This window comes from Durio zibethinus, chromosome 26 (genome assembly GCF_047325235.1).
Source record: "Durio zibethinus cultivar Kanyao isolate XHJ-2024 chromosome 26, ASM4732523v1, whole genome shotgun sequence".
In the NCBI taxonomy this organism is placed as follows: Eukaryota; Viridiplantae; Streptophyta; class Magnoliopsida; order Malvales; family Malvaceae; genus Durio; species Durio zibethinus.
Window position 1 is genome coordinate 3,704,468 of NC_143187.1, and position 24,896 is coordinate 3,729,363.

At 33.2% G+C, this 24,896-nt stretch overlaps 8 non-coding genes and 2 pseudogenes across 8 annotated transcripts; 6 read left to right on the top strand and 4 right to left on the bottom strand.

Annotated features, from left to right (window-relative positions):
• Positions 1 to 2,671: 2,671 nt before the first annotated feature.
• Positions 2,672 to 2,869, top strand: LOC149511212 (U2 spliceosomal RNA). Its single transcript, XR_016334486.1, has one exon. It is a non-coding gene; the product is annotated as a U2 spliceosomal RNA (small nuclear RNA).
• A 1,816-nt stretch (positions 2,870 to 4,685) lies between these two features.
• Positions 4,686 to 4,846, top strand: LOC149511213 (U1 spliceosomal RNA). Its single transcript, XR_016334468.1, has one exon. It is a non-coding gene; the product is annotated as a U1 spliceosomal RNA (small nuclear RNA).
• Positions 4,847 to 7,484: 2,638 nt separating this feature from the next.
• LOC149511214 (U1 spliceosomal RNA) lies at positions 7,485 to 7,645 on the bottom strand. The gene has a single exon (XR_016334472.1). It is a non-coding gene; the product is annotated as a U1 spliceosomal RNA (small nuclear RNA).
• Positions 7,646 to 12,640: 4,995 nt separating this feature from the next.
• On the bottom strand, positions 12,641 to 12,758 carry LOC149511215 (U2 spliceosomal RNA; annotated as a pseudogene).
• A 1,199-nt stretch (positions 12,759 to 13,957) lies between these two features.
• Positions 13,958 to 14,108, bottom strand: LOC149511216 (U4 spliceosomal RNA). Its single transcript, XR_016334440.1, has one exon. It is a non-coding gene; the product is annotated as a U4 spliceosomal RNA (small nuclear RNA).
• Positions 14,109 to 15,388: 1,280 nt separating this feature from the next.
• Positions 15,389 to 15,549, bottom strand: LOC149511217 (U1 spliceosomal RNA). Its single transcript, XR_016334467.1, has one exon. It is a non-coding gene; the product is annotated as a U1 spliceosomal RNA (small nuclear RNA).
• A 4,121-nt stretch (positions 15,550 to 19,670) lies between these two features.
• On the top strand, positions 19,671 to 19,866 carry LOC149511218 (U2 spliceosomal RNA). Its single transcript, XR_016334498.1, has one exon. It is a non-coding gene; the product is annotated as a U2 spliceosomal RNA (small nuclear RNA).
• A 2,875-nt stretch (positions 19,867 to 22,741) lies between these two features.
• Positions 22,742 to 22,959, top strand: LOC149511219 (small nucleolar RNA U3). Its single transcript, XR_016334426.1, has one exon. It is a non-coding gene; the product is annotated as a small nucleolar RNA U3 (small nucleolar RNA).
• Positions 22,960 to 23,881: 922 nt separating this feature from the next.
• LOC149511220 (U2 spliceosomal RNA) lies at positions 23,882 to 23,996 on the top strand (annotated as a pseudogene).
• Positions 23,997 to 24,015: 19 nt separating this feature from the next.
• Positions 24,016 to 24,208, top strand: LOC149511221 (U2 spliceosomal RNA). The gene has a single exon (XR_016334502.1). It is a non-coding gene; the product is annotated as a U2 spliceosomal RNA (small nuclear RNA).
• The last annotated feature ends 688 nt before the right edge of the window (positions 24,209 to 24,896 follow it).

Below are 24,896 nucleotides of genomic sequence, written 5' to 3' on the forward strand. Positions count from 1 at the left end.
AATAAATTTAATAATAATATTAAAGTAATAAAAAATGAAAGAAAAGGAAATTTTTATCTGACGATGAGATTCAAAGGTATTCCGAGTAGTGATGCCTACGAAATCTCTAGGTGAGAAAATTTTTTTTGAAATACTATCAGTGTATTGGAGTACTTATAAAAAAATTTTCATACAGTAAAGATTTTCTTTTTTTAAATAATAAATAAAAATTGGTTAATAAATTAAAAATATATGTAATAAAAATAGGAAGAAAAGAAATTTAATCCAATGATGGGATTCTAAAAGTATTCTGAGTAGAGATGCTTTAAGAAATCTCTAGGTGAGAAGATTTTTTGTAAAATATTATCAGCGTATTGGAATATTTATAGAAAATCTTCAATATAATTAAATTCCTTTTTCCTCAAAATTTTAATTTAAAAATTAATAAAACAATTAATAAAATTTTCGAAAAAGAATAAAATGTGTGCATCAACATGTTATTATTAGCATTGCATACATGACATAATTTTTTACGAAAAGTAAATTTAAACCTTCCAAAGATGAGATTCTAAAAGTATTCTGAGTATAGATGCTTTAAGAAATCTCTAGGTGAGAAAAAGTTCTTTTAATGTTACCAACGTACTGAAACATTTTAAGAATTATTTCAATAAAAAGGTTTTAATTTATTTTTCTCAAGAATAAATTTTTTTTAATAAATAAAAAAATCAAAGAAATTATTTTTCGAACACCGAAAATTGGACTATTTTTATCAAAATCAAAGGATAACACGTTTTTAATTGGTACCATTTTTAACGGGGTTGTGGGGGTCCTAATCATTCCTAGGGAAGGCAAAAAAATCCGTACCCGACGGGTTCCGATCCGACCCGATTTTTTAGGGTCGGTTTTTTTTTTTTTTAAATCGGGGGTCGGGTCGGGTCGGGTTTTAGGCAAACCCGACCCTACCCGACCCGATATATATAAATAATTTTTTAAATTAATTTTTTAATTTTTTAATTATATATATTTATATAATGATATTTTTAAATATTTATATTTAAAAAATAATATTTTATTAATTTCGTGTTGGGTCGGATCGGGTACGATTTATATAGTGTCGGGTCGGGTTCGGGTATGAAAAAACAAAAAAATTTTCGGGTAGGGTCGGGTTCGGGGCGAGCAAAACCCGACCCGATGCCAACCCTAATCATTCCCCACGCATAACCGACTCCCGAACCAGGACTGTTTCGCAGACTGTAAAATTATTTTTTTAATAAATTTAAATTAATTTTAAGATTTTATTAAAATGATATGTTTTAATAAGTGGCCAATCGCACCTAGCCAAAAAAAGATTAGTGGCGATTCCATTATTTTTTATTTCGTTTTCAAATTCATCGGATGGACACAAAACCGTTACGACAGTCAAAGTTGATCTTGTAAACCCCTAGACAGATTGGGGTGTCTACAATAACTCGTAGGCGTATAATGTTGATTCGTACATTTAACTCAAACTATAAAAAATTGAGTCAATTGTAATTTTATGTATTCGAAAAATTAAATTTAAATTCCTCAAATAAGAAAATAATATAGTAAAACAAAATAAATAAGATTTCAATACACTTCTATTTATTTAAACCTTCATACTGTTGTAAAAGGCGCCAAGGGTGTGGTTTTCTAAACCAAGATGGAAGCAGCAGTAAGTTTCATCCAGGCAAAAATACAACTCTTAAGAACCCTGTGTCTGTTGCTTAGATACTAATGCAAGACTGCAAATAAATGTAAATTTTTGACAAGTTAGCTTTTACCTTTTTTTCTACATAATTGATAAACTTAAAAGTTATATAACGACGCGCTTATGTCAATCACTTGAAAGAAAAGTGATCGTAGCACAAAAGAGCGAGGATCTAAGGATTGGTCGATGAACCATAACCTTGTGATCAGAGAGAGATAAACTGATACTTGGTCCCAGCCCTACCAACTGAAGCAGTAGAGGATCGTTCTCAGCTGGTTCTTACCCAGCATGGGATGGTCATAAGGTTGTCTGACAGACTCCCCCAATTTTTTTTTTTTTTGGAAAATTCTTTGAACGATTCTGATTACTTTGAAGCTATATATATGCATTTGTAATGCAATTACTGCAAACCAATTTAGTTGTTTAAGTAAAACTTTTCAAATATGGCCAAGATTTGATGAAACAAGTTTAAACTGGACACTACTAGAAGTAGCATTTGGGAGAACTGATTTTAGAGTTTCCAGTTAATTGGTAAAAATGAATGTAATTTGCAATGACAGCTTAGCAGCATCCAGGAAAAACATGCTTACCCGAGTGAATTCAATTGCTTACCCCATTGATCTAAGGAAATGTGTGATGTTAATGCTTGATTCTCTGCTACAATTTGGGTGATTATTTAAATATTTGTTATTTAGTTATTAGCTCACGTTCTTTGAGAACAATTGGTTTTATCCAAGCGAACTTAGTCTGACGAAGATGGTGAAATTTTTTGCTTTAGATAAAATGACTATACCTTGCACCAAAGGAAGAACAAAGATCACCGCAATAGACATGATAATAATTTTCATGTACAAATACATCAGGGTAAAAGTTCTTTTCACCAAGTTTAGATCCCATATTCAGAGCCCAAGCCAAGGGTCACTAAGGTTTGTTATAAAGAAAATCCAAGCCACTAAGCAACTCACACCTTTCTCGGCCTTTTTGGCTAAGATCAAATATAGTATTTGTTTTTATCAATTTAATATCTGATGTGTGGATCATTGATCCACATGATATTAAATTAATTTTTTTAGGGTGAGAGTCCAACAGTAGCTCGCTACTGAGATTCTCGAGCGTCGCTTTTGCGTTGCACTACAACATAGGCCTGCTGGCGCATCCCACCAATTCTAGTTCAATATTTGAAAGCAGTGAATAGTAGCTAATTGGGCAAGAACCAATTTCAGCAGCTCATCAATTAGGTTATACTAGCACATAAAGATAGGAGGAAGAAAGTGTAAAAGCAAGAAAGTGAGGAGAGCAAGAAAATGAAAGAAAGCTGGGAATTATGTTAAGTGACCCTTGGATTCAGATTCTTTTCAAAATAAGCCTATTCACAGAAAAAGAGTGACATATTGAAGATTTGGAGCCCATTATCATCGGTCTATTAAAGGCTTTTTGCAAGTTCAATGAGAAATTGTTGCCTAAATGCTCGTGATACTGAATTTTAAAAAAATAAAATAAAAGAGCTTGCAAGGATATCATGGCTAAGAGATTTTGACGATGGAAATCTAAAACATAATTTTTTTTAAGCATAGTCCAACTTATAGTTTTAATTTTTTAATTAGATGAATGAAATTCTATGTTATATAGATTCATATTTGTTATTTGTATATATCTAAGTGTCAGAGTCACTATTTATTCAAATTTTAGAATTGTAAAATTGACTAAAAATGTGCAAAAATAAGTTATGACGTACAAACACCTATTATAAAAAATTTATTGGTGTGATTGACATCAATTTACCTGTATTAGAAAAATAAGACGGCAATCTCTCTTGAACCATGAAGATTGGCGCTGGTCCCCCTCTCCCTCTTCTCTCCTTGATTGATTCTCTTCTCTTTTTATTTTATTCTTTTTTTTACTTTGGAATTTTTTTAAAATTTTCATATTTTAATTTTTTTTTAAAATATTAGATTTTGAAAATTAAAAAAAAAAAAATTTTAAATTTCTAAAAAGTTTTATTTTTAATTTTTTAATTATGACTTGTGATAATTGCATCACTGTCACATAATAGCAGTGTGTCTCTATATATATAATATTTACTCATGTGTCAAATTTTCATTTGTTGATTCCATCATTAATTTCTGTTCACGGTGTTAAGTCATTGGATAGACTGATATATGGATTGAAAGTTGAGGTATTACATTATACATTTTTCAATAATTTAAGGGTCAGGATATTATCTCGATGCTTTTATTTACTTCATTAATCAATTGTTAAAAACATAAAGGTTTTAATAATATTCATCTAATATAATTTGAGAATGTTATAGATATTTGCATTGAGTGTATCTTTTAAAAATTTTATAACCCTAAAATCATTGGATTTGCTACCAAAAATGCCACAATTGTTAAAATTTCAAACTAAAATGGAAAGGCATATTAAAGATCCATTACTAGAAGCACCATGAGATTCTAAAAGACAAGTAATTTTTGTCAAAGTGAAGAAATCCTTTATCTATCATTACTAGAAAAAATGTTGCTTGAATCCTTCAACATTAACAACAAATTAAAAGTTAAAACACTAAAAGCTCATAGGCGACAAAAGCTGTTTTCTATCATAAATCTGATATTTTGCAAGCAATTATTATTTATGCTTAAATTTTGCAAGAAATCTGATAGAAACAACATATTATAGGACTAGGAGTGATCAAATGTGAGGTGTTAGTGGCTTTTGCTAGAATTAGTTGAGGGGAACTTCTTGATGTTCATATGTCCCACCAGTTAATTGCTGAAATAAACCGAAGAAATCGATTATTATCAACTTCAAATTGGTCATACTAATTTGTTGCTGTACATTTTTGTCTCACCAATCCACGAGACCAGGCGATAATGAGAAGAGCTGTAGTTAAAGCTTTACTAGATCCCATCTCGAAATCGAACAGCAAAGGAAAGTGTGGTTCGCTCTACAAAAGGGAATGTAGTGGCCACATTCAAACTAACTTACCTGGACGGAGTTAATGCGCGACCAAGAAGATTCATGACTTAGGACAGTGACCTCCAATGCACTGGGGAGGGCTGCTGGCCTAAGGTCTCCTCATGTGGGAGAGCCTACGTCATAATTTGTGGCAGTGGGGGCCTGCGTTCGCGCAGCCCCTATCCAGTGTAATGTATAAAGCTTTGTTTATATTTTGCTCTTTTTATCTTTGCTTTCATGGTATGCATCAACTATGGTCGATCTAACTTGATCGAATTATTCATGAGAATTTTAAAGCCGACCCAATTTGCTAATGTTGATACTAAACTCCTTTTGACCATTGAAGCTGTAGAGGATTGTTCTCAGTTGGTGTTCATCTAGCTGAGATAGTCACATTGCAGTCTGACTTAAACCCATTTTTGTGCCTTGCTTTAATTCTGTCAATCACCACATAATTCCGCTCAATTTTACACGTTAGAACTTTGTATTAGCCATGAATTTTTTGTTTAAATTGATGCCATGGGCACATGCCTGGAGCCATATATACATTCATAAACACGTTTTTATTTCAATGGCAATTACTAAGGCATTGGTAACCGTTGGAAGATATGACACTAATCAATTATGATATCTTAGATTAGATTGTATATTAGCCAATATATATGTGACTATTTTAGAGGTTTTTCTTTTTTTTTTTCCAGTTGGGGATAAAAACACTAACCTCTCTGAATTACATAATTATTAACCTCTATACATGCTATGATTAAGATTATTAAGTGTCTTTAAGTGCCAAATAATAATAATAATTGTATTGAGATAAAAAAAAGTCAACTTTAAGTTAAACTTATAACTTTCTTTTAATAATAATATTTGAGTTAGAAAAAAGAGTAAGGATCCATTCACACCGGTATAAGTGTTATTTTAATTTTTTTGGATTAAAATAGCTAAGATTTAAAATATTTATTTTGATTTAAGTCCAAGGGACATAATATATATACATGAACATTTGCTGTCCCTAGTAAAACATTAGTTCAACATAGTGCGCTTAAGCACAAATCAGCTCGCAGAATTGCAATTGAAAATAGTGCGAAGTGAAAACTTTTAGCCTTGTTGAAGTAAACCTAAAGTCTTACTTTGTGGATCAGCAGAGCCAAGAAGAAAAGCCTTTAGAGCAATGCGTCTGCCATGTTGATCTTGATTCAAGATAGGGGAACTGTGCTGAAAATACAAGAAATAATTAGTAGTTAGTAGGAGTAACTTTGTTTTTCTGTCATTCAGTTGGGAGGGAGCTAACAGAACTATATAAAGTTAATGAAAATGAAAAGGACAAAAATGTCAGGTCCTTTTTGGTGTTGAAGTACTTATTAATTTTGGCATTATTCAGGTCAGCCCTTTGTGATATATCAATGTCTGAATTGAATGTGTGAAGAAACTATCATTTTTACATTGTAGTATGATCGACTGAGTAGTTAGGTACCTTCTGAGCATTTTTCGTCAGTACATGTTCACTGAACAGTATCTGTTCTGTTAGATATGTGTCTTGAGTTCGAACGACGCAAGATCTCAAGTCTGGTTGATGAAACCAGGACCGGGCGATTAGAGCGTGTCAGCAGTTTCATGTTCCTCGAGTAACATAGTGGCAGCAGAGGATTGTTCTCAGCTGGGTTCATGTAGTTGGCATGGTCACACGGTTGTCTAACAGACTCAAAATCTCTTATCTTTTTGCCTAAGAACTAATTTGATGGGATTGATTTCAATAAAAAAAAATGCTTTTTGGGATTGGTTAGACTGTCAGAAAAGAGTTTTATTGTTCGTTGATTGTATTCATGTTGAAAGAAATAAAAATTAATTGAACGAGATTAGTTTTTTACAAAGAAGGTGAAGGTCTTAAAAAAATTAGTTAAAGGGGGAAGAATTTACAAAATTCTAAGAATCGAACTTCATTCTTTGCAAGAATTCATCTCCTAAATAAAGTTGATTCAAATTTGTTCAAATTTGAGTTAAGAAAAAATAGTGACAAATTTCAAAATTGATTCATAATTTAATAGCAAATTCTGTATTTATCAGTTTCATTAACTTCTGAAAGCAAAAAAAAAAAAAAAAAAAAAAAAAAGAACTCTTTTGATATAAACACAAACTATGCATTTTTATAATTAGAATTAAATTTTTTAAATTAATAACAAAATATATAACTTTATTTTGTAAGAGAGATGCGTTATATTCTAGTTACTTGCTCATTTGTTAATCAAATATGATTTTTACTTTTCAACAATTTAAAAAAAAAAAATAAAACTAGTAAATAGAAGAACAACAATCAAATTGGAAACCATGCAAACTAATCGTCAATGATAAGGCATGCTTTCTAGTTACCTTGGCAAATTGCCAAATTTATAAAGAGCAAACCGTTTAATTTTTCAGTCATTTGGCATTTGCTTACCATCTAAATACAATGTCAACAATGATGGAGAAGATTAGTAATAACACGATTTATTTTGCATTTTAGTATTTAATTCAGTAATAAGTGGATGAATCTTTATACTTTAAAGAGCTGAGTTTGAATTTTTTGTAACAACAAAAAGGTTATTCGATTACCAAACCAAGATTGAAAATCCACGAAATTGAGAAACTAGGACTTGATATTACCTTATGAACATTTATATTTATATATACACACATACATACATACATACATACATATATATAAATATATATATATATATATATATATATATATTCCAACGCCAGAAACGTTTTCACATCAGTGTTCTTAAAAAAGTTTGTAGATTGTCATATAAAATAAAACATTTACACTTGAAATTGGATAGGACCCGCGCGAACGCAGGACCCCATTGCCACAAATTAAGAAATAGGCTCTCCCACTTTGGGAGGCCTTAGGGCAGCACCCCTCGCCAGTGCAATGGAGGTCACTGTCCTAAACCATGAGTCTTTTTGATCGCCTATTGACCCCGTCCAGGTAAATATGTTTGAAAGTTGCCACTCCCATCTTTTTTGTAGAGTGAATCACACTTTTCTTTGCTGTTTGTATCAAGATGGGATTGACTAAAGCCTTATTACAGCTCATTTCATTATCACCTGGGTCTCATGGATTGATGAGGCAAATATGTATAGCAGCAGATTAGTATGGACCAATTTGAAGTTTCATAATATTCGGTTCATTTCGGTAATTAACTGGAGCGACACATGAGTATCAAAAAGTTCCCCTCAACTAATTCTTACAAAAACAACTAAAACCTAACATTTGATCACTCTCAGCCTTATAATATGTCGATTGCTATCAGATTTCTAGCAAAATTTAAGCATAAACAATAATTGTCATTACGTCTAGATCCGGGGATCTATTGCTAGACATTGACTTTAGGGAGTCGCCACCAATCTTTTTTATCTAGGTGCGATTGTCACGGGTCGAGACTCAAGCTCCGAACCCGCGCGGCTCCGGGACCCGGGCATTCACCCTTCCGGCGTCCCGGATCAGCCTGACCGCCACGGTTCACACCCTTGTGAGGTATTGTCCGCTCTGGCCCCCCTGGCCTCACGGTTTTGTCCTACAAAAGGCGCCTCACAAGGCGGAGATGGTGTGAACCCTTATATACCCTAGGGACCCTCCTATTATGTTCGATGTGGGATTCAGGACTCTTCCTTAGGTCCGTGACATTCTCCCACACCCAACCTCGTGAAGCCCTCGTCACGGAAGCTGGCCACCCTGCCTACCTCCCTCGAGGCGCTTGGAGTGGATCGAACGGTATAGGGCTGGCTCTGATACCACTTGTCACGGGTCGAGACTCAAGCTCCGAACCCGTGCGGCTCCGGGACCCGGGCATTCACCCTTCCGGCGTCCCGGATCAGCCTGACCGCCACGGTTCACACCCTTGTGAGGTATTGTCCGCTCTGGCCCCCCCTGGCCTCACGGTTTTGTCCTACAAAAGGCGCCTCACAAGGCGGAGATGGTGTGAACCCTTATATACCCTAGGGACCCTCCTATTATGTTCGATGTGGGATTCAGGACTCTTCCCTAGGTCCGTGACACGATTGGCCACCTTAGGAATCTATCCTTCCAGGGAACACCTAAGTTTAAAGACCCCTAAAAGAATAGGTTTAGGTCTACTAACCAGAACAGGGTTCGGGAGTTTGATTACGTGTGAGGAAGGTTATAGCACCCTCACAACGCCCATCAAAAGATGGTACCAACTTAAATTTGTGTTATCCAAAAGCCTTAAAATTTTACAAAGTAATTAATTATTGAAAATTTTTCTCAATTTACTCTAATACTTTTAGCAGAAAATTGAGAAAATTCTCTCACCTCAAGAGTATGCAAAAAAAACTAATGTTTCACTTGCAGAGGATACGTCGTTGGATTATTTAAAAAAAAATCAAAATCAAAATCAAAATAGAAAGGAAGGAAAGAATGATTGTTCTTGTGTAGGGAAAATTGATACTTTCAACTTTTCTCCAAAAATATTTTTTGAAAATTTATTTCCAAGGAAAATTGATACTTTTAACTTTTCCCCAAAAAATATTTTTTGGAAATTTATTTTAAGGAGAATTGATACTTTCAACTTTTCCCTCAAAAATATTTTTTTGAAACTTTGATTTCCAAGGAAAATTGATACTTTCAACTTTTCCTCAAAAATCTTTTTTTGAAAATTTATTTTTAAGGAAAATTGATACTTTTAACTTTTCCTCAAAAATCTTTTTTTTTGAAAATTTATTTTTAAGGAAAATTGATACTTTCAACTTTTCCCCAAAAATATTTTTTGATTTTTTTATTTAAAGAAAATAGAACAGAATAAAAGTGAAAATAAAAAAAATAAAGAAAAGTAAAACAAAAATAAAAATAAGATAAAGATAAAAAAAAGATTAAATAAATCTAATCTAATAAATAAATAAATAAATAAATAAAACAAATAAATAAAGAAATTCTGAAAAAAAAAAAAAGAAAAAAAAAACCTGGAGCAGCTCGACTATCGGCTCGGCTCGGTTCGGCTTAAGGAAGAGAAACGGCTCAGGGGGACGGCTTGGAGCTCGGCTCGGCTTGGAGGGGGCAGGCACGCGCGGGTCAGGAAGCGGGTCGACACTCGGGTCGGGTCGGGTCACGACAAAACGCGCGGATCCTCGGGGTCACTTAAGGCCAAAACGACGTCGTTTTGAGAGGGTATAAAAGGCACTTCCCTCTATTTTTCGGCAGAACGCTCCTCCCTCTCTCTCTCTTCTTCTTTTTTCCTCTCCCTTCTCTTTAAAAGGCCGAAGAACTTCGGTTAAAGATTCACCGAATTTTGGGTTTTGTCATCAGAATCTGGGTTTTTTCGTCGAAAGTTCACCGGTTTCTGGGATTATTCACCGAAAACTGGGCAGGTCGTCGGAAAGTTCAAAGTTGGTCGGAATTTTCACCGAAAAATTCAAACTTCGTCGAAAAATTCATCGAAATCTGGAATTTTTCAAAAATTTCCAGAAAAAAAATCGCCAAAAATCTTCAAAAAATTTCTTCTAGCTCCCAGAACACTCCTAAACCTTTTCTTAGCTTCCTATACGCCTCCTTTTCTCTCAAATCAATAGCTTTGCTCACTGTTTTTTGTGTTTCCAGCATCTGTTCTAGGAGGTCCCTTTTATAGGGATTGATCAGGAGTTCCTGATCAATTCCAATTCCTCCTTGGACGGGGATTCAATCTTTGAATTTAATCTGGACTCTCTTGATTGAATTCCCTTTCACAGTGGGATTCTTCAACTTTCAATCCCAGCCCTCAAAAAAGACAAAAAAGAAAAGAAAAAAAATAATGAAAAATAATCAGATAATCGATAAAATCAGATAAATGAATAAAAATAAAATTAACAGATAATAAAAATAAGATAAACCCAAAAAATATTACAAGATAAAAAATAATAATAAATAAATTATAATATAATAATAAATATATAACTACATAAAAATACATATACATATTAACAGAAAAGAAAAAAAATAAATAAATAAATAAAAATATACATATAATAATAATAAATAATAAAATACATAAAATACAAAAGAAAAGAAAGAAAAAAAATAATACAAAGTAAAAATTGCATTGGGCTTACCCATTTGAGCCAGGCCTAATTGATCTGGGCCTGGACCCAATTAGGTGTCTACAATAATTACTTGCAAAATATCATATTTGTGGATGGAGTGCAGCTTTTGTCGCCTATGAGCTTTTACTGTTTTACCTTTTAATATTCAAGGCTTCAAGCAACACTTTATTTCCTAGTAATTGACAGACAAATAGTTTGTTCACAGTTTTGACAAAAATTATTTGTTTTTTCATGTTTCATGGTGCTACTAATAATGGATCTTTAATTTCCCATTCCATTTTAGTTTGGAATTTTAACAATTGTGGCATTCTTGCTAACAAATCCAATGATTTTAGAGCTATAAAATTTTGAAAATATATACTCTGAAGCAAATATTTAAAATGTTTAATGAAGTAAATAAAAGTATTAGAATGATATTCTCTACCATTCTTAAATTATTAAAAAATATATAACGTGATACTTGGGTATCAATTTATCTAATTGGTCTAACACAATTAATTAATAAAAATTGATGTTACAATCAACCAATAAAAATTTGACACATAAAAATATAACATATATAGATAACACATGATTATCGATGACACATGATTATTATGTGACAATAGATGACACATGATTATCATGTGACAATAGCATTTATCATGTCTTAATTTTAAAAAATAAATATTAAAATATTTTTAAAATGTAGAAAAAAAAATTTTTACAATTCAAAATATAAATTTTTAAAAAAGTAAAATATGGAATTTCTAAAAAAAATTTAAAAATAAAATAAAAAAGAAAATGGCAACTAAGAGAGATGAATAAGGGAGAGGGGGAACGATGCCAATCTTCTTAGTCCAAAGACAAAATGGCCCTGATGCTACCTAGATTGATCAATTGGAGTCGACCATCAATAAAAATTTTTATAAGATGTATCCGCATACTAAATTTTATTTTTAGACATTTTTAGTCAATTTTACAAGTCCAAAATTTGAACAAATGATGAGTCTAACATTTAGACACATATAACATAGAATTTCATTTATTTGAGCTTTACTAGTCTAACATGTAGGCACATCAATTTCAGATGCCCATCCATGAATCTGATTATCTTTTGTTATTTTTCTCTTTTCTCTGTCTTGTTTCTACCCTTTCTTCCCCATATCTATTTGGTAGTTAGGAACAGATTTAACAAGTAAAGCCTGATTAATGAGCTGCTCAAATTGTTTCTTGCCAAATTGGCTAATCTTCATCGCTTTAAACGTTTGAACTGGAATTAGTAGGGATGTGTCACAGACCTAAGGATGAGTCCTGAATCCCACATCAAACATAATAGGAGGGTCACTGGGGTATATAAGGGTTCACACCACCTCCGCCTTGTGAAGCACCTTTTATAGGACAAAACCGTGGGGTCAGGGGGGCTAGAGCGAACAATACCTCACAAGGGTGTGAACCATGGCAGGAAGGCTGATCTGGGATGCCGGAAGGGTGAATGCCCGGGTCCCAGAGCCGCGCGGGTTCGGAGCTTAAGTCTCAACCCGTGACAATTGGTATCAAAGCCAGCCCTAAACTGTTCGATCCACGCCAAGCACCTCGAGGGAGGTAGGCAGGGTGGTCAGCCTCCGTGACGAGAACGTCATGAGGTTGGGTGCGGGAGAATGTCACAGACCTAAGGATGAGTCCTGAATCCCACATCAAACATAATAGGAGGGTCACTAGGGTATATAAGGGTTCACACCACCTCCGTCTTGTGAGTCGCCTTTTGTAGGACAAAACCGTGAGGTCAGGGGGGCCAGAGCGGACAATACCTCACAAGAGTATGAACCGTGGCAGGAAGACTGATCTGGGATGCCGGAAGGGTGAATGCCCGAGTCCCGGAGCCGTGCGAGTTCGGAGCTTAAGTCTCAACCCGTGACAGATGCGTCAGGCCCATGCTACAGTGCAACGCTTGAAAGACGCTCAAAACCCTAGTAGATATTAAACTGATAAGAAAAGATGTTACACTTGATCTTAACCAAGAGGACGAGAAAGATATGAGGCCGCTTTGTGGCTTGATTTTTCTTTTATAATGAACCTTCGCGTGACCCTTGGCTTGGGCTCTTGAGATGGGATCGGAACTTAAGTGAAAAGAACTCTTACCCTAAGATATTAGCGCATGAAAATTCTTCTCATGTCTATGAAACCACAGGCTTTCAAGTGTAGCTTAGGAATTGCAGTGCTCTTTGTTATTCCTTTGGTACAAGGTCAAGTCATTTTAGCTAAAGCAAAAAATTTAGCCATTAGCTAGCTCGGGCAAAACTATTTGTTATCTAATAACCCGAGCTAGTAACTAATTAACAAACCTTTGATAATCACCCAAAGTGTAGCATACAATCAAGCATCAACATCACAAATTTCCTTAGATCAATGGTGTAAACAATCGAATTTGGATATTATTGCAACGGTAATCCTCTTGTTGCAGCTGATATTGACCTGATTAATTAAAATAACATTAGAAGACAGAAGAACGATCAAATGGGGCAAAAAGTTTAGGAAGTTAAACAAGCTCTACATTATTATTGAATTTTAACGGCAAGGGTTTTTTTTTTTTTTTTTTAGGATGCTGCTAAGCTGTCATTGCAAATTAGATTCACTATTACCAATTAGGCAACTGGAAAATCTAAAAATCAATTCTCTCAAATGCTTCAAGTAGTGGCCAGTTTTAACTTGTTTCGTCAAATACTGACCATGTTTGAAAAGTTTTACTTCAGCAACTAAATTGGTTTAGAAAGATGTATTGCAAATGTACATATTGCTTCAAAATTTTTACAAGAAGTATATTGAAATCTTATTAATTTAGTTTTACTATATTACTTTCTTATTAGAGGAATTCAAATTTAACGCTTTTAGAGGTACATAAAATTACAACCGAATCAAAACGTTCGGATTTGAGTTATATGTTCAGATTGATGTAATATCTTTACAACTGAATCAAATGTTTCCGAATGGATGTGTTTTATTATTTAACACCTACAACATCAATTTAGTCAATTTTTTTTCCTATAATTGTAAGATCGAATGGATGTATAGTTAAAAATTGAATGAATCAAATGCATCGGAGTGAATTTTTATTTCTACAGAAGATTTATGAAGAAATTATAATAATAGGAATCGAAGGAACCCCAGGGCCCAACAGAATCTAACAAGAGGAAACTTGAAAATGGATATGACAGCTTTCAAAACTAAGAATTGTAGGGCTTTACCCCGAAGGGAACCCTTCCAGAAATTCTCAAAGGCCAGGGCTCAACCCAGGCTTAAGAGGGGGTTTGGAAATAGTTTTCAACCAGCAATAGACGCGCTTCGGTCAGAACCTCACTAGCTGCGTCATTGCCCCAAGCGCAAAGATGTCCTAAGCATTGCGTTTGCTAATATATTATAACAGATGCAAGAATTGTCATGCTGTTCACTAGCCAATGTGGAATAAAACATAATTGTTTAGGTCCAACTTGGTATTGTGATTGTGATAAAGGATTGTGATTGAAGGTGATCACAATATATTTCTTGCATGCTTTTGCAATTCAGAACGAATTCACTTTTATATTTTATCTGGCATTACATATTCTATTAAAATTAATAACTACGATCAAATGCAGCTCAATCTCAATGCCAACTGAACTCATAATCATATTCATGATAAGTACCATACAACTTATATCTGACCAGATTTGGTGGTAAATTCTGCTAATAACCATATTGTCACGGGCTCCGATCTTAAACTCAGAATCCATGCGGCCTTAGGTCTGTGACAATATGACCAGGATACTTGCTTCAGTTATGTCGGCTTCAGAAATTGGAAAAGGGGTGAAAAAGAAAACAACTATCATCAAAGGCATTCACAGCTATTTCCAAAACTGATGGGAAAACTCCAATTATGCAGAAGATTCGAGATATCATAAAACCTCAAACTCCACTACAGATTTAGTAAAGGAGAAGAGGATCTAAGCAAAATCCTACAAAAGGTCCATACAGATTTTTTTACCTGTGTTAGTAGAAATAGTTTGTTTTGCACTAATCCCACCAATAGATTACTACCACATTTAGAAATAGAATATTTATACTATCAAAAAAAGAAATAAAATAATTATCTGCCTATTTGATGAGCGAAGCTTCTGGTGGTTCTTCCCATTCGTCGACTAATATATCTGGCTATACTTTAATTCATTAGATATGTTCTCTATTTTTAATATTTACCACAAATTGGGCTGAATGTTTGCAAAATCACAGACTAAAGCCTTTCTATGGAGTAACTTTTTTGTTTGAAGACATGGAAGGAGATAAAAAAAATTCTCATTTCTCTCCGTCTAAAATACACAGCAGCATTTTTATTATTCAAAGCCCAGAGAAACAATTCATTACATAAATTCTTGATTTAGTCCTGGGGATAACTCGTCTAACCAAGTCATAAAATGTTGCAGTTTCTCAGGTCTGCAAAAATACTAGGTCAAGTACTAGAAATGCCAAAAAGAGTTAACCTTTAGGGCTATATTGTTTAAGTATGATGCTAATAGAACCAACTTACTAGAAATGCCAAAAAGAGTTAACCTTTAGGGCCAAAAAGAGTTCACCTTTAGGGCTATATTGTTTAAGTGTGAGAATTGCCAATAGAACCAACTTAAGACTTCTTTTGTAGGGGCCGCGCGAACGCAGGCCCCCGCTGCCACAAATTATGACGTAGGCTCTCCCACTTGGGGAGACCTTAGAGCAGCACCCCTCCCAAGTGCAATGGAACTCACTGCCTTAGGCCATGGGTCTACTTGATCACCCTTTGACCCCGTCCAGGTAAGTAAGTTTAAATGATGCAGCTTGCTTTGTATTTTTAGGTCCAGCGCTTTACTAGACTATTATCTGAAGCGATGTAGGTTTAATAAAGTAAAAGTGATAAAAGTTAAGTGTGATTTCAATAGAGATTTTAAATTCAAGAAAGACACTAATCAACGCTCCTTTTATGGATACATTTAAAGGTAAATCTATAGTTAAAAACCAAATATACTACACCGTCTGTCCCCTTCTTTTTGTAAAAAGACTGCTGTTATTAATGTCAAGCTGTGCATCAAAAGATCGAACTGATAGCCATGGTAAGATAAAGAAACAAAAGCCAAAATCAAATTGTGCCAGTTGACGAGTCTAAGTTTTAAAGGGTATATTCTTGTGAGTTGTGACCATATCCTGGTTCAAACTCGGTCGTTTTTGTTAAGGAATTGAAGTTGATTAAGTTTCTCAATTTTAACCATCCTCTGTCGTTTTGAACAAATGGGGGAATGACAGTCAAAATCTCCATACTTTGTTCCTTGATTGTTGAGTCATACTATTAGTATGGGAAAAAAAATGGGGAGGTTGGAGGACAAAGCGATACGTTTCTCAGAATTGCTAACAGAATAACTAACTGACATTTATGAAGGGCGCGAAAAAAGAAAAGATCAGAAGCAGAGGCCAGAGAGAGAGAGAGATGGCAACGAGTAACGAGAAAGATGAAAGGAGAAGGAGAATGTCAGAGAAAGGGTTAAATCGCATGTCTCACATCACGGGGTGTGCCCAAAGCATCTCTTCATCTTCTTTACCACCTCCTCTCGATCATCATCATCATCAGCATTCACAATCACAATGCCTTGATCAAACCAACGGTAACCTCTTACTTTAATGGCTCTATAAAAACATCTTAGTTTGATGGGTTTCCATTGTAATTAGATCAAAATTTTAGGTATCTGTGAAAGCTTGGAGAATTGGCTTTTGTTTCTTATTCTTGGTAATCGATTGGTCACAATGTAGAGGGAAAAGAAATGGGCTGATGGGGTTTGCTTTATAGCTTCATAAGGTGAAATCTGCAAAACAAAGTTGAAAGAGAAACTGGTCATACGAGCCTTTGTTTCCATTAAAAAGATGCGTTCTTTGGATTCATGGCCTGTCTCATGTCAAATCTTCTATTCATCTGTTCTTTGCTACCTGACTCACTGAGACTTTCAAAGTTATTTGCTTAATCACTGAATCTTCGACACCATGAAATGAAAATAACGAGTAAACCTGCTTATGGGCTTAGTAAAGCTTGAATTTAAGAGCTTCTTGAAAGAGAATAAAAAACGAGAGATAAAACAACCATGCTTGTACCTTGTAAGGAATTGTAACCATAACCCAGTTTTCTGACAGATGCAAAGAAAAAGAGCTTTGATGCAGAAAGCGAGGAAGCCAGAGATGAAAGGAGGAAAATTGGGGAGAGAGGGTTGAATCGCACGTCTCGCGTCACAACTCAAAGCAATCCTCCAATTCTTAATCATCATGCATTGTTCTCCAACGACCATCAGGCACCACAAACACATCTCTCTGTTCATGTCAGTGGTACGCAATGTGCTTGGTTCTTATTCATCTCGACTCAATGCAAAAGATATTCAATTGTTACTAAATAACGGTTTAATGTATGCAACACTTAACGGCTTCGTCTGGACAGCATATTAAACAAGACAACTTTAATCTGGCCATGTTCTTGAGAGCACTAACCTTCCTTTTAGGTAATTAAAACCTTTCAGTATGTGACCAAATACCAAATGTACTTAGCCTTGAAAGAGAGTTTGAATTTTAAGAATTGCTCTCGTCCTCAAACCTATTACAAACCTACATAAGCATAAAGCATTCGCTACACTATGATAACCTCCTTTCAATCTGACCTTATTTTCCAGCTCTTAGGTAATGATAAATAACCATTTCCTATGTCAAAGCTGATTTTATAAACGGCCATTGGGTGCAATGCTATGTACACAGGGCATGCGATTTATGATTTTATGCTCAATAATACCTTTCGAGCCAATTCACAATCAGCGCTTTCAAAATTAATCCTAACTAGTTCGCAAATCTGATTTTTTATAAATGATGAATTTTTTATATGACTTATACTAAATATATGATTAAGTATTCGTCAAATAAAAAAATTACTCTATTTTAATTAAAAAAGAGTTCAAATATTAAAAATATATTCATTATCAATTTTAAAGTCAAGATTTAAAACATAGTTTACCTTCAAAATATAATAATATCTTTTGGTATTTATCTAAAATAGGTCATATCTTATTAATTTTAGAATTTTTTTTATTTCGTTATTTAACAAACAATAATAATATTGAACCAAATTAATTGAGAAGAGTATTTCAATATTTAAAGAACAACATAAAAATTCGATTTGATTATGATAAGATATATCTTTAAGTAAAGTGTGTTATTTAAACTTTTATTATAACATATTTTAATAAGTTGTACATATTTGTGGCTTTTTAAGAAACCAATATTTGATATTAAAAGTAATTTTAGTCAATATCCCTTGTAAATATATAAATAGACATCATTGATGATTACATCGAGATATTAATAATTCTTGATTGCTGCAAATCCTTTTTTTTAGAATACGTTTATGTAATATTTTTTAATTAGTAAAATTCAAGTAAGTATGAAATTTTTTACTATAAAATTAAACTACAAAATGATTTATACGACATAATTAAGTACATATCAAAATCAGAGATAAGTGATCATGAAAAAGAAAACATCATATATTTACTTTATTTCAAGCAACAAAAACTTTATAATAAAATATTTCAAATCAAAATAAAGTATTTAAATTTTAAATAGCAAATAGATGAAAAGCAAGAGTTTAAATGAGTTCAACAATGATCGATTGCCTAAAAAATTTATAAAATTGAAAACAAAAATCCACTACCAAAAAAGTTTAAAAAAAAAAGCTCGAGAAAAAGTATAAAATGAGAAAAAAAGGAAAGTACAAAATCGGATTTGATTGTGGTAGAAGATAATCTTTTGAAAAAATTTAAAAAGAAAGAAAAATATATAAAAAAAAATGAATGAAGATGATGATCTAAAAACAAAAGACCTAAAAAAAATCAAAATAGAGAAAGATTAAATATTTATTTTTTATTGAAATTTTAATTTAAAATTTTTTTGTTATATTTTTTTTTCAAACTTAAATTTATATGTTCAATTTAATTTAGTATGATGATAGTTATTTCGATTTTATTACTATAAAAGTAATAAAATTATTTTATTATGTTAGAATTATAACTTTGTTAACAATTACGTGCATAGCACGTGAAAGAAAACTAGTAATATTAAGTAAGGCAATGACTTTTCTAGAAAAAAAAATGACTAAAGGTTCTAAAACATTTAATTCAGTCAATTGTAAATGTATACATCAATTCAATCTTACAATGTTAATGCAAATGCCTTTTCTAGAAAAAATTCACTCAGTTGTAGTTGTAGGTATTAAATAGTAAAATACATTAATTTGAAAACAACTAATTCAATTATACATGTATACATCAATCTAAACCTATAAATCATAGGTGTATAATGTGGATCCAAACATTTGATTCAAACAAAAACCTATCGACTCAATCGTAATTTTATGTACTTTTCGAAAGTTAAAAATAAGAAATTAATATATTGAAACATAATAAATAAGATTTCAATATACTTCTATTTGATAATAAATCTAATTTGCAATGACAGCTTAGCAGCATCCGAAAAAAAATGCTTGCCCAAGTGAATTCGATTGTTTACACCATTGATCTAAGGAAACTGTGATGTTAATGCTTGATTCTTTGCTACAATTTGGGTGATTGTTCAAATATATGTTATTTAGTTGTTAGCTCAAGTTCTTAGAAAACAACTAGTTTTACCCAAGCTAACTTAGTTTGATGCAGAAATGGTGAAATTTTTTGCTTTAGCTAAAATGACTTCACCTTGCACCAAAGGAATAAGAAAGAGCACCGCAATAGACATGAGAATAATTTTCATGCACAAATACATCGGGGTAAGAGTGCTTTTCATTAAGTCCAGATCCCATATCCAAAGCCCAAGCCAAGGGTCACACCAAGGTTCCATATAAAAGAAGATCCGAGCTACAAAACAACTCATTACTTTCTCGCCTTTTTGACTAAGATCAAGTGTAGTGTGTTTATTTTACCAATTTATTATTTGATACGTGGATTATTGATCCACATGATATTAAATTAATTTTTTTAAGGGAAAGTCCATCATAGTAGCTTGCTATTGGCATTCTCGAGTGTCGCTCTTTTGTTGCACTACAGCAAGGGCCTGACGTATCTCACCAATTTTAGTTCAATCATTTAAAGTAGTGGAGAGTAGCTTAATGGGCAAAATCCGATTACATTTGATCGTCAGTTAGGTTTTACTGAGGAAGAAAGTATAGAAATTAGTAAGTGAGAAGGAGAACAAGAAATTGGAAGGAAGATTGGAACAAGTGAGTGAAAAGCAAAATTATGTATTAAGTTCTAAGTGACACTTGGACTTAGAATCTTTTCGAAATTAGTCAATTGACAAAAAAAAAAGTGACATATTGATGTTTTGGAGCACACAATAATCGGTCTATTAAAGGCTTTTTGCAAGTTCAATGAGAAATTGTTGCCTAAAAGCAATCTAAAACATATTTTTTTAAGCACAATCCAACTTACAGTTTTAATTTTTTAATCAAATGAATGAAATTCTATGTTAAATGGACTCAGATATGGATATCTATTATTTGAATGTATCTAAGTATCAAACTTGCCATTCATTCAAATTTTAAACTCTCAAAGTTGACTAAAAATGTACAAAAACATGATATGATGTGCGAATACGTCTTATAAAAATTTTTATTGGTGTGATGATCAATTTACTTGTCTGAGAAGGATAAGGGCCAATCTCTCTTGAACCATGAAGATTGGCGTTGGTCTCTCTTGTTAAAGATTTTCAAAATAAAATATGAGAAATAATCTCATATTGAAAAAGAAAAAATAAAGATAAATAGTTATTTTTGTTCAAGTTAGAGAAATAAGTTTGTATAAAATGAACAATTTCAATTATTCAAAAACAAATAGTTTTTGTCTATTCAAAATAGATAGTCATGTTTGTAGCTATTTATAAAAGACTACTCTGGTTTTTTGAAAACATACAAAAACAATTCTTGGAATTCTTCCTCTTTCTTCAAATGCTTGATTTTTTTTTCTTATAAAAGTTTTGCTGCAAAATACTTTTATAGTATTTCGGTGATCTTGTGATATGCCAATGAATGCTCGATGAACTGATTTCATCAGTGCAAAACACAGTTAGTCACTAAGCTTCATTGTAACCTCAAGATTTATTACTTGTAACCTTTTTTTACACCTACTAAGTAAATAATATGGTGGTAGCAAATAAAACCTTAGGGAAAGTGGCACTATTATATGCTTTAAAGCCTTTCCTCAAAATTCTAGATTTACCAAAAATAGTAATTTCAGATTTTTAGTATTTGCTCGAACAATCTTAAGGTTTTATTTAGTTCAACAATGGTTATTGAAGCAACACTCAGGAATTGCTTCTAGTTTTGTCAAATTAGATTGTCTCTCTCATTTCTTAAATTTATTAAAATCAATAGTTAAAAAAAAGTATAAAATGATGTAAAAATTTTTTTATATAACTTGATCACTCCCCTAAATTAAACACTAATATATGGACCAACTTTTCATTAATTTGATGCATGAAAGTTATTATTAAATTAAAAAACCGAAAACAATGATCATATATAAATTCTTAATAAATTGATTTTAAATCCTGCTATGCCGGCCAAGTAAATCAATTATAGTTTTGATAACATATAATACTATTTATAAATTAGTAAATTAATTTATAATTTATACAATCAAATTAAAAAAATGGAATATATTAATTTTTCTTTTACCGTGACCATACGCATATGCATTTCCCATCATTCAATTTTTCTTATTCATTCTATTTTATTCTTTTAGTTCAAAAATATTTTATATTCTTTTTTTTTTGTTTAATTGTATTTTTATCATATCTCTCCTATTTTTTATTCTTATTAATTTCACATTTAAAACCATTCAAATGAGTTACTATAGGTGTTTTTTTTTTTTTTGTTATTCCTCTTTTTGCTCTTAAGACATACTCATTAGGCAAGTCTCCTTTAATTAAAATTTTGAGAGAAAAAAATCACCTAATTATTTTGATGGCATGATGTGAGAACATTATAAGAAAATCATAATTAATGTTATTCCAATGCAGAATCAAGTTTCTCTATATTGATATTACATAGTTAAAAATATAAAATATGGTCTTAAAAGCCGGCCCTTTAAAGCTTATAATCTTTTTTAGAGGCTTCAATCCTTATATAAGTTTGCTTTGTCAATAACACTCGATTTGATTAATTAACACAATTTAAAAATATAATTTCTACTTTTCAAAAACAAATTTATTTGTAAAAGCTTTATGCATGTTAACACAATATTTTATTATTTGCTTCATTTCTTCAAATTGCCACAACCAATTTGATTGATAAATAACAATTTTGCTTTGAATTAAAAAAAAAATGACTAAACAAATCAATTAACATAATTTTTATTATATATAATAATATTTACCAAATCAATGCATTTATTATAAATAACAAATTAAAATTTGATTCAATCGAAGAAATATGTGTTTTTGTTCAAACTGTTAAATTCAAACCCCTCTAATAAAAAATATAATAATAATAAGATTTATTACATATAATTCTGTTTAAGTTTTAATACCGTTGTGAAAAGTGTCAAGGTGTGGTTTTCTAAACCTAAGTGGAAGCAGCGGCATGTTTCCTCCAGGCAAAAGCACATCTCTTGAGACTATGTGTCTGTTGCTTAGATCCTAATCCATACTGCAAAAACCATGTTAGAGAGCAATACCCTGTCGTTTTTCTTGCATTTTGCCAGGGAAAAAAAATAGAAATACGGTATAGTTGTTAAACTAGACATGCCACCAAGAAAAAATGGAAATGTTTTACTTCCAGATTCTGTTAATTTCTCTCTGCTCTGCCAATTTTCTTACAAAACTTAGGCTTTTTCATTCTTTGGAAAATAACGATGGCCACCACGAAGCAGTCATATAGTCCCACATGGAAAAGACCGATGAGTTATGGATGGTATATATAGGAGGAAGAAATAGAAGATCGCCACGACCTTACTTGAACAGGATCTGTTCTATAGGCTCGTACTTCTGTGTCCTTTAGCACAAAGGAGACAGGATCTCAAGTCTGGTTGATGAATCATGACCTTGTGATCAGAGCGTGATTAACAGCTTCCTGTTCCATGTTGATCAGCTGGAGTAGTAGAGGATCGTTCTCGGTATGGTGTTAAACTAGCTGGGATGGTCACAAGGTTGTCTGACAGACTCTTCCAATTCTTTTTTGAATTTAGTTGTTGTTTTGAGTAAAAAAGCTTTTTAAATATAGTCAGTACTGCACAACTAAACTGATGAAAGAAGTTAAAACTGGTATGTTTTATACATAGAAGATTTGAGAGAACTGATTTTAGAATTGTCCAATTGGTACTAAAGTTTGTTTGATGAACCATAACCTTGTGATCAGAGTGGGATTAACTGATACTTGGTCCCTGCCCTACCAACCGAAGCAGTAGAGGATCGTTCTCAGCTGGTTCTTACCCTGCATGGGACAGATTCACACAATTTTTTTTTTTTTGGAAAAAACTTTGAACGATTCTGCTAACTTTGAAGCTATATATATACATTTGCAATACAATCAGTGCAAACCAATTTAGTTGTTAAACAAAACTCTTCAAATATGGCCAGTTTTTTATGAAACAAGTTAAAACTGGACACTATTTGAAAAAGCATTTGCGAGAACTGATTTTAGATTTCCCAGTTGCCCAATTGGTAATAACGAATCTAATTTGCAATGACAGCTTAGCAGCATCCAGCAAAAACATGCTTAACCGAGTGATGAATTCGATTGTTTACACCATTGATCTAAGGAAATTTGTGATGTTAATGCTTGATTCTCTGTAAATTTGGGTGATTGTTTAAATATTTGTTAATTAGTTATTAGCTCAAGTTCTTAGAGAACAATTAGTTTTAAGTCTGACGCAGAGATGGTGAAATTTTTTGTTTTAGATAAAATGACTTCACCCTGCACCAAAGGAATAACAAAGAGCACCGCAATAGACATGAGAATAATTTTCATATGCAAATACATCAGGGTAAGAGTTCTTTTCACTAAGTTCAGATCCCATATCCTGAGCCCAAGCCAGATGTCACATCAAGGTTCGTTCTAAAAAAAACCAAGCTACAAAGCAACTCACACTTTTATCGGCTTTTTGGCTAAGATCAAGTGTAGTATCTGTTCTTATCAGTTTAATATCTGATATGTGTAGATATGTGGGTCATTTGGCTAAGATTAAGCGTAGTATCTATTTTTATCAGTTTAATATCTGATATGTTGGGTCATTGACTCACATGGTATTAAATTAGTATCTGTTCTTATAAATTTAATATCTGATATGTGCATCATTCACCCACATGGTATTAAATTAATTTTTTTTAAGGTGAGTCCAATATTAGCTTGCTACTAGGATTCTTGAGCGTTGCCTTTGCGTTGCACTACAGCACTGGTGTCACGGACCTAAGGGGGAATCTTGAATCCCACATCGAACATAATAGGAAGGTCACTGGGGTATAAAAGGGTTCACACCACCTCTGTCTTGTGAGGCGCCTTTTGTAGGACAAAACCGTGAGGCCAGGGGGCCAGAGCGGACAATACCTCACAAGGGTATGCCCGGATCCCGAAGCCGCACGGGTTCGGAGCTTGAGTCTCGACCTGTAATAAGTGGTATCAGAGCCAACCCTAAACCATTCGATCCACGCCAAGCACCTCGAGGGAGGTAGGCAGGGTGGCCAGCCTCCGTGACGAGGGCGTCACGAGGTTGGGTGCGGGAGAATGTCACGGACCTAAGGAAGAGTCCTAAATCCTACATCTTCACACCACCTCTGCCTTGTGAGGCGCTTTTTGTAGGATAAAACCGTGAGGCCAGGGGGGCCAGAGCAGACAATACCTCATAAGGGTGTGAACCGTGGCAGTCAGGCTGATCTGGGACGCCGGAAGGGTGAATGCCCGGGTCCCGGAGCCGCGCGGGTTCGGAGCTTAAGTCTCGACCCGTGACAACTGGCCTGACGCATCCCACCAATTCTAGTACAATAATTGAAAGCGATGGAGGGTCTAATTGGGCGAGAACCAATTTCAGCAACTCATCATTTAGGTTTTACTAGCATACAGATAGGAAGAAGAAAGTGTTGAAGCCAAGCATACAGATAGGAG